Here is an 8,692-nt window from a genome sequence, read left to right on the forward strand (position 1 = left end):
CAACGCCCTAGAGTGAAGCCTACGTTGCCCGCAACGTAGAAATGACCATAACTTTCACACTGGTTGCAATTATTCCTGGTATACGATGGAAAAGCTGTTGTACCTTTATTGTATTTTATGCTTCAGGCGTTGACTTCTAAGGCCGGAGCTATTCGAAATGGTGGAGCTACGCCCGAGAGTGAAGCCTAGGTTGCGCGGATCGTAGAAATGACTATTACTTTCACACTGTTTGCAAATATACATTATATGCGATGGAAGAGCTGTTGTATTTATGTTGTATTTTATGCTTCCGGCGTTGACTTCTAAGGGCCTAACTATTTGGTCTGGTGGAGCAACGCCCTAGAGTGAAGCCTAGGTTGCCCGGCACGTAGAAATGACCATTACTTTCGGACTGGTTGCAATTATTCGTTTTATACGATGGAAAAACTGTTATATTTATTTTGTATTTGGTGCTACTGTCGTTGACCTCTTAGGCCCTAACTATTGGATCTGGTGGACCAACGCCATAGAGTGAATCCTAGGTTGCCCGGAACGTAGAAATGACCATATCGTTCACACTGGTTGCAATTATTCCTGTTACACGATGGAACAACTGTTGTATTTATATTGTATTTTACGCTTCTGGCGTTGCTTTCTAAGGCCCTAACTATTCGGTCTGGTGGACCAACGCCCTAGAGTGAATCATAGCTTGCTCGGATCGTAGAAATGACCACAACTTTAACACTGGTTGCAATTATTCCTTCTATACGACGTAAAAGCCGTTGTGTTTATATTGTATTTTATGCTTCTGGCGCTGACTTCTAAGGCCCTAACTATTCGATCTGGTGGAGCAACGCCCTATAGTGAAGCCTAGGTTGCCGGAACGTAGAAATGACCATAAGTTTCATACTGGTTGCAATTATTCGTTCTATACGATGGAAAATCTGTTGTATTTTGTGCTTCTGGCGTTGACTTCAAAGGCCCTAGCTATTCGATCTAGTAGAGCAACGCCCTAGAGTGTAGCCTAGGTTACCCGGAAAGGAGAAATGACCATCACTTTCAAACTGGTTGCAATTAATCCAGTTATACGATGGAAAAACTGTTGTATTTATATCGTATTTTATGCTTCTGGCGTTGAATTCTTAGGCCCTGACTATTCCATCTGGTGGATCAACGCCCTAGGGTAAAGCCCAGGATGCACGGAACGTAGAAATGCCCATAACTGTCACACTGGTAGCAATTATACGTTTTATGCGATGGAAAAGCTGTTTTACTTATTTTGTATTTTATGCTTCGGGCGTTGACTTCTAAGGCCCTAACTAATCGATCTGGTGGAGCAACGCCCTATAGTGAAGCCTAGGTTGCCGGAACGTAGAAATGACCATAACTTTCACACTGGTCGCTATCATTCGTTTTATACGATGGAAAAGCTGTTACATTTATATTGTATTTTATGCTTCTGGCGTTGACTTCTTAGGCCCTAACTGTTCGATCTGGTGGAACAACGCCCTAGAGTGAAACCAAGGTTACCCGGAACGTAGAAATGCCCAGTACTTGCATACTGTTTGCAGTTATTCCAGTTATACGATGGAAAAACTGTTGTATTTTTATTGCATTTTATGCTTCGGGCATTGACTTCTAAGCTCCTAACTATTCAATCTGTTGGGGCGACGCCCTAGGGTGAAGCCTAGGTTGCCCGCAAAGTAGAAATGACCATAACTATCACACTGGTTGCAATTATTCGTTTTGCACGATGGAAAAGCTATTGCACCTTTATCGTATTTCATTCATCTGGGGTTGACTTCTAAGGCCGTAGCTATTAGATGCGTTGGAGCAACGCCCCAGAGTGACGCCTAGGGTGCTCGGAACGTAGAAATGACCATAACTTTCACACTGGTTGCAATTACTCGATTTATACGGTGGAAAAGCTGTTGTATTTATATTGTATTTTATGCTTCTGGCGTTGACTTCTAAGGCCCTCGCTACTCGATCTAGTGGAGCAACGCCCTAGAGTGAAGCCTAGGTTTCCCGGAACGTAGAAATGACCATCACTTTCATACTAGTTGCAATTAATCCTGTTATACGATGGAAAAACTGTTGTATTTTTATTGCATTTTATGCTTCGGGCGTTGACTTCTAAGGCCCTAACTATTCGATCTGTTGGAGCAACGCCCTAGGGTGAAGCCTAGGTTATCCGGAATGTAGAAATGACGTTAACCTTCATACTGGTTGCAATTATTCGTTTTATACGATAGAAAAACTGATGTAGTTATATTGTATTTTATGCATCTGGCGTTGACTTCTAAGGCACTAACTATTCGATCTATTGGAGCAACGCCCTAGAGCGAAGCCTAGGTTGCCCGGAACGTAGAAATGACCATCACTTTCAAACTGGATGCAATTATTCCTGTTATATGATGGAAAAACTGTTGTATTTCTATTGCATTATATGCTTCGGGCATTGACTTCTAAGGCCCTAACTATTCAATCTGTTGGAGCAACGCCCTAGGGTGAAGCCTAGGTTGCCCGGAAAGTAGAAATGACCATAAGTTTCATACTGCTTGCAATTATTCGTTTTAGACGATGGAAAAACTGTTGTATTTATATTGTATTTTATGCTTCTGGCGTTGACTTCTAAGGCCCTAGCTATTCGATCGAGTGGAGCAACGCCCTACAGTGAAGCCTAGGTTGCCCGGAAAGGAGAAATGACCATAACTTTTACACTGGTAGCAATTAATCGTTTTATACAATGGAAAAACTGTTCTATTTATTTGGTATTTAATGCTTCGGGCGTTGGCTTCTAAGGCCCTAACTGTTTCATCTGGTGGAACAACGCCCTAGAGTGAATCCTAGGTTGCCCAGAACGTAGAATTGGCCATCACTTTCAAACTGGTTGCAATTAATCCAGTTATACGATCGAAGAACTGTTGTATTTTTATTGCATTTTATGCTTCTGGCGTTCACTTCTTAGGCCCTAACTATTCGATCTGGTGGAACAACGCCCTAGGGTGAAGCCTAGGTTGCCCGGAAAGTAGAAATAACCATAAGTTTCATACCGCTTGCAATTATTCGTTTTAGACGATGGAAAAGCTGTTGTATTTATATTGTATTTTATGCTTCTGGCGTCGACTTCTAAGGCCCTAGCTATTCGATCTAGTGGAGCAACGCCCTAGAGTGAAGCCTAGGTTGCCCGGAAAGGAGAAATGACCATAACTTTTTCACTGGTAGCAATTAATCGTTTTATACAATGGAAAAACTGTTCTATTTATTTTGTATTTAATACTTCGGGCGTTGGCTTCTAAGGCCCTAACTGTTTGATCTGGTGGAGCAACGCCGTAGAGTGAAGCCTAGGTTGTCCGGAACGTAGAAATGACCATAACTTTCACACTGGCTGCTATTATTCGTTTTATACGATGGAAAAACTGTTATATTTGTATTGTATTTTATGCTTCCGGCGTTGACTTCTTAGGCCCTAACTATTCGATCTGGTGGAACAACGCCCTAGAGTGAAGCCTAGGGTGCCTGGAACGTAGAAATGACCATCACTTTCACACGGGTTGCAATTATTCCCGTTATAGGATGGAAAGACTGTTGTATTTTTATTGTATTTTATACTTCAGGCGTTAACTTCTGAGGCCGTAGCTATTCGATGTGGTGGAAGAACGCCATGGAGTGAAGCCTAGGTTGCCCGGAACGTAGAAATGACCATAAGTTTCATACTGGTTGCAATTATTCGTTTTATACGTTGGAAAAACTGTTGTATTTTTATTGCATTTTATGCTTCTGGCGTTCACTTCTTAGGCCCTAACTATTCGATCTGGTGGAACAACGGCTTAGGGTGAAGCCTAGGTTGCCCGGAACGTGGAAATGACCATTACTTTTACACTGGTAGCAATTTTTCGTTTTATACAATGGAAAAACTGTTCCATTTATTTGGTATTTAATGCTTCGAGCGTTGGCTTCTAAGGCCCTAACTGTTTGATCTGGAGGAGCAACGCCCTAGAGTGAAGCCTACGTTGCCCGGAACGTAGAACTGACCATATCTTTCAGACTTGATGCAATTATTCCTGTTATCTGATTGAAAAACTGTTGTATTTATATTGTATTTCTGCTTCTGGCGTTGACTTCTAAGGCCTTAACTATTTGATCTGGTGGAGCAACGCCCTACAGTGAAGCCTAGGTTGCCCGGAACGTAGAAATAACCATAACTTTCACACTGGGAGCAATTAGACGTTTTATGCGAAGGAAAAGCTGTTGTATTTATATTGTATTTTATGCTTCTGCCGTTGACTTCTTAGGCACTAACTATTCGATCTGGTGGAGCACCGCCCTAGAGTGAAGCCTACGTTGCCCGGAACGTAGAACATACCATTACCTTCACACTGGTTGCAATTATTCCTGTTATACGATGGAAAAACTGTTGCGTCTTTATTGTACTTTATGCTCCTGGCGCTGACTTCTAAGGCCCTAGCTATTCGATCAGGTGGAGCTACGCCTTAGAGTGAAGCCTAGGTTACCCGGAACGTAGAAATGACCAGTACTTTCACACTGGTTGCAGTTATTGCAGTTATACGATGGAAAATCTGTTGCATTTTTATTGTATTTTATGCTTCTAGCGTTGTCTTCGTAGGCCCTAACTACTCGATCTGGTGGAGAAACGCCCTAGAGTGAAGCATAGCTTGCTCAGGATGTAGAAATGTCCATTACTTTCACACTGTTTGCAAATATACAGTCTATACGATGGAAAAACTTTTTTACTTCTTTTGTATTTTATGCTTCTGGCGTTGACTTCTAAGGCCCTAGCTATTCGATATGGTGGAACAACGCCCTAGGGTGAAGCCTAGGTTGCCCGGAACGTAGAAATGACCATAACTTTTACACTGGTAGCAATTATTCGTTTTATACAATGGAAAAACCGTTCTATTTATTTTGCGTTTTATGCTACGGGCGTTGACTTCTAAGGCCCTAACTGTTTGATCTGGTGGAGCAACGCCCTAGAGTGAAGCCAAGGTTGCCCGGGACGTAGAAATGACCATAACTTTCACACTGGTTGCTACTATTCGTTTTATACAATGGAAAAACTGTTATATTTATATTGTATTTTATGCTTCTGGCGTTGACTTCTGAGGCCGTTGCTTTTCGATGTGGTGGAAGAACGCCATAGAGTGAAGCCTAGGTAGCCCGGAACGTAGAAATGTCCATATCTTTCACACTGTTTGCAATTATTCGTTTTATACGATGGAAAAACTTTTGTACTTATATTGTATTTTATTCTTCTGGCGTTGACTTCTTAGTCCCTAACTATTCGATGTGGTGGAAGAACGCCATAGAGTGAAGCCTAGGTAGCCCGGAACGTAGAAATGTCCATATCTTTCACACTGTTTGCAATTATTCGTTTTATACGTTGGAAAAACTGTTGTATTTTTATTGCATTTTATGCTTCTGGCGTTCACTTCTTAGGCCCTAACTATTCGATCTGGTGGAACAACGGCTTAGGGTGAAGCCTAGGTTGCCCGGAACGTGGAAATGACCATTACTTTTACACTGGTAGCAATTTTTCGTTTTATACAATGGAAAAACTGTTCTATTTATTTGGTATTTAATGCTTCGAGCGTTGGCTTCTAAGGCCCTAACTGTTTGATCTGGAGGAGCAACGCCCTTGAGTGGAGCCTAGGTTGCCCGGAACGTAGAAATGAGTATTACCTTCACACTGGTTGCAATTATTCCTTTTAAACGGTGGAAAGACTTTTGCATGTTTATTGTATTTTATGCTTCTGGCGTCGACTTCTAAGGTCCTAACTATGCGATCTGGTGGAGCAACGCCCTAGGAGGTAGCTTAGGCTGCCCGGAACGTAGAAATGACCAGTACTTTCACACTGGCTGCAGTTATTCATTTTGTGCGATGGAAAAGCCCTTCTATTTATATTGTATTTTATGCTTCTAGCGTTGACTTCTCAGGCCCTAACTATTCGCTCTGATGGAACAACGCCCTAGATTGAAGCCAAGGTTGCCCGGAACGTAGAAATGACCATGACATTCACAGTGGTTGCAATTATTCGTTTAATACGATGGAAAAACTGTTGCATTTATTTTTTACTTTATGCTCCTGCGGATGACTTATTAGACTCTAACTATTCGATCTTGTGGACCAACGCCCTAGAGTGAAGTCTAGGTTGCCCGGAAGGTAGAAATGACCACTACCTTCACACTGTTTGCAATTATTCCTGTTATACGATAGAAAAACTGTTGCATTTTTATTGTATTTTATGCTTCTGTCGTTGTTTTCTAAGGCCCTAACTATTCGATCTGGTGGAGCAACGCCCTAGAATGAAGCATAGGTTGCCCGGAACGTTGAAATGACCACTACCTTCACACTGTTTGCAATTATTCATTTTATAAGATGGAAAAACTGTTGTATTTATATTGTATTTTATGCTCCTGGTGTTGACTTCTCAGGCCCTAACTATCGATCTTGTTGAGCAACGCCTCAGAGTTATATCTAGGCCGCCTGGAACGTAGAAATGGCCGTCACATTCACACTGGTTGCAATTATTCGTTTTATACGACGGAAAAGCTGTTGTATTTATATCGTATTTTATGCTTCTGGCGTTGACTTCTTAGGCCCTAACTATTCAGTCTGGTGGAACAACGCCCTTGGGTGAAGCCTAGGTTGCCCGGAACGTAGAAATGACCATTACCTTCACACTGTTTGCAATTATTCCTGTTATACGACAGAAAAACTGTTGTATTTTTATTGTATTTTATGCTTCTGTCGTTGTTTTCTAAGTCCCTAACTATTCGATCTGGTGGAGCAACGCCCTAGAATGAAGCATAGGTTGCCCGGAACGTTGAAATGACCACTACTTCCACGCTGGCTGCAATTATCCCTGCTATACGATGGAAGAACTGTTGTATTTATATTGTTTTTTCTGCATCTGGCGTCGACTTCTAAGGCCCTAACTATTTGATCTAGTGGAGCAACGCCCTAGAGTGAAGCCTAGGTTGCTCGGAATGTAGAAATAACCATTACCTTCACGCTTGTTGCAATTATTCCTGCTATAGGATGAAAAAACTGTTGTATTTTTATTGCATTTCATACTTCAGGCGTTGACTTCTAGGGCCGGAGCTATTCCATGTGGTGGAGCTACGCCCTAGAGTGAGGCCTAGGTTGCCCGGAACGTAGAAATGACCATTGCTTTCACACTGTTTGCAAATACACATTATATACGAGGTAAAAGCTGTTGTATTTATATTGTATATTATGCTTCTGGCGTTTACTCCTAAGGCCCTAACTATTCGATCTGGTGGAACAACGCCGTTGTGTCAAGCATATGTTGCCCGGAGCGTAGAACACACCATTACCTTTACACCGTTTGCAATTATTCCTGTTATACGATGGAAAGACTGTTGCATTTTTATTGTATTTTATGCTTCTGGCGTTCACTTCTAAGGACCTAACTATTCGATATGGTGGAACAACGCCCTAGGGTGAAGCCTAGGTTGCCCGGAACGTAGAAATGACCATAACTTTTACACTGGTAGCAATTATTCGTTTTATACAATGGAAAAACCGTTCTATTTATTTTGTGTTTTATGCTTCGGGCGTTGACTTCTAAGGCCCTAACTGTTTGATCTGGTGGAGCAACGCCCTAGAGTGAAGCCTAGGTTGCCCGGGACGTAGAAATGACCATAACGTTCACACTGGTTGCTACTATTCGTTTTATACGATGGAAAAACTGTTATATTGATATTGTATTTTATGCTTCTGGCGTTGACTTCTGAGGCCGTTGCTTTTCGATGTGGTGGAAGAACGCCATAGAGTGAAGCCTAGGTAGCCCGGAACGTAGAAATGTCCATATCTTTCACACTGTTTGCAATTATTCGTTTTATACGACGGATAAACTTTTGTACTTATATTGTGTTTTATTCTTCTGGCGTTGACTTCTTAGTCCCTAACTATTCGATGTGGTGGAAGAACGCCATAGAGTGAAGCCTAGGTAGCCCGGAACGTAGAAATGTCCATATCTTTCACACTGTTTGCAATTATTCGTTTTATACGATGGAAAAACTTTTTTACTTATATTATATTTTATGCTTCTGGCGTTGACTTCTAAGGCCCTAGCTATTCGATATGGTGGAACAACGCCCTAGGGTGAAGCCTAGGTTGCCCGGAACGTAGAAATGACCATAACTTTCACACTGGTTGCTACTATTCGTTTTATACGATGGAAAAACTGTTTCATTTATTTTGTATTTTATGCTTCGGGCGTTGACTTCTAAGGCCCTAACTATTCGATCTGGTGGAGCAACGCCCTAGAATGAAGCATAGGTTGCCCGGAACGTTGAAATGACCACTACCTTCACACTGTTTGCAATTATTCATTTTATAAGATGGAAAAACTGTTGTATTTATATTGTATTTTATGCTCCTGGTGTTGACTTCTCAGGCCCTAACTATCGATCTTGTTGAGCAACGCCTCAGAGTTATATCTAGGCCGCCTGGATCGTAGAAATGGCCGTCACATTCACACTGGTTGCAATTATTCGTTTTATACGACGGAAAAGCTGTTGTATTTATATCGTATTTTATGCTTCTGGCGTTGACTTCTTAGGCCCTAACTATTCAGTCTGGTGGAACAACGCCCTTGGGTGAAGCCTAGGTTGCCCGGAACGTAGAAATGACCATTACCTTCACACTGTTTGCAATTATTCC

This window comes from Calliopsis andreniformis, unplaced genomic scaffold, assembly GCF_051401765.1.
Source record: "Calliopsis andreniformis isolate RMS-2024a unplaced genomic scaffold, iyCalAndr_principal scaffold0019, whole genome shotgun sequence".
NCBI lineage: Eukaryota > Metazoa > Arthropoda > Insecta > Hymenoptera > Andrenidae > Calliopsis > Calliopsis andreniformis.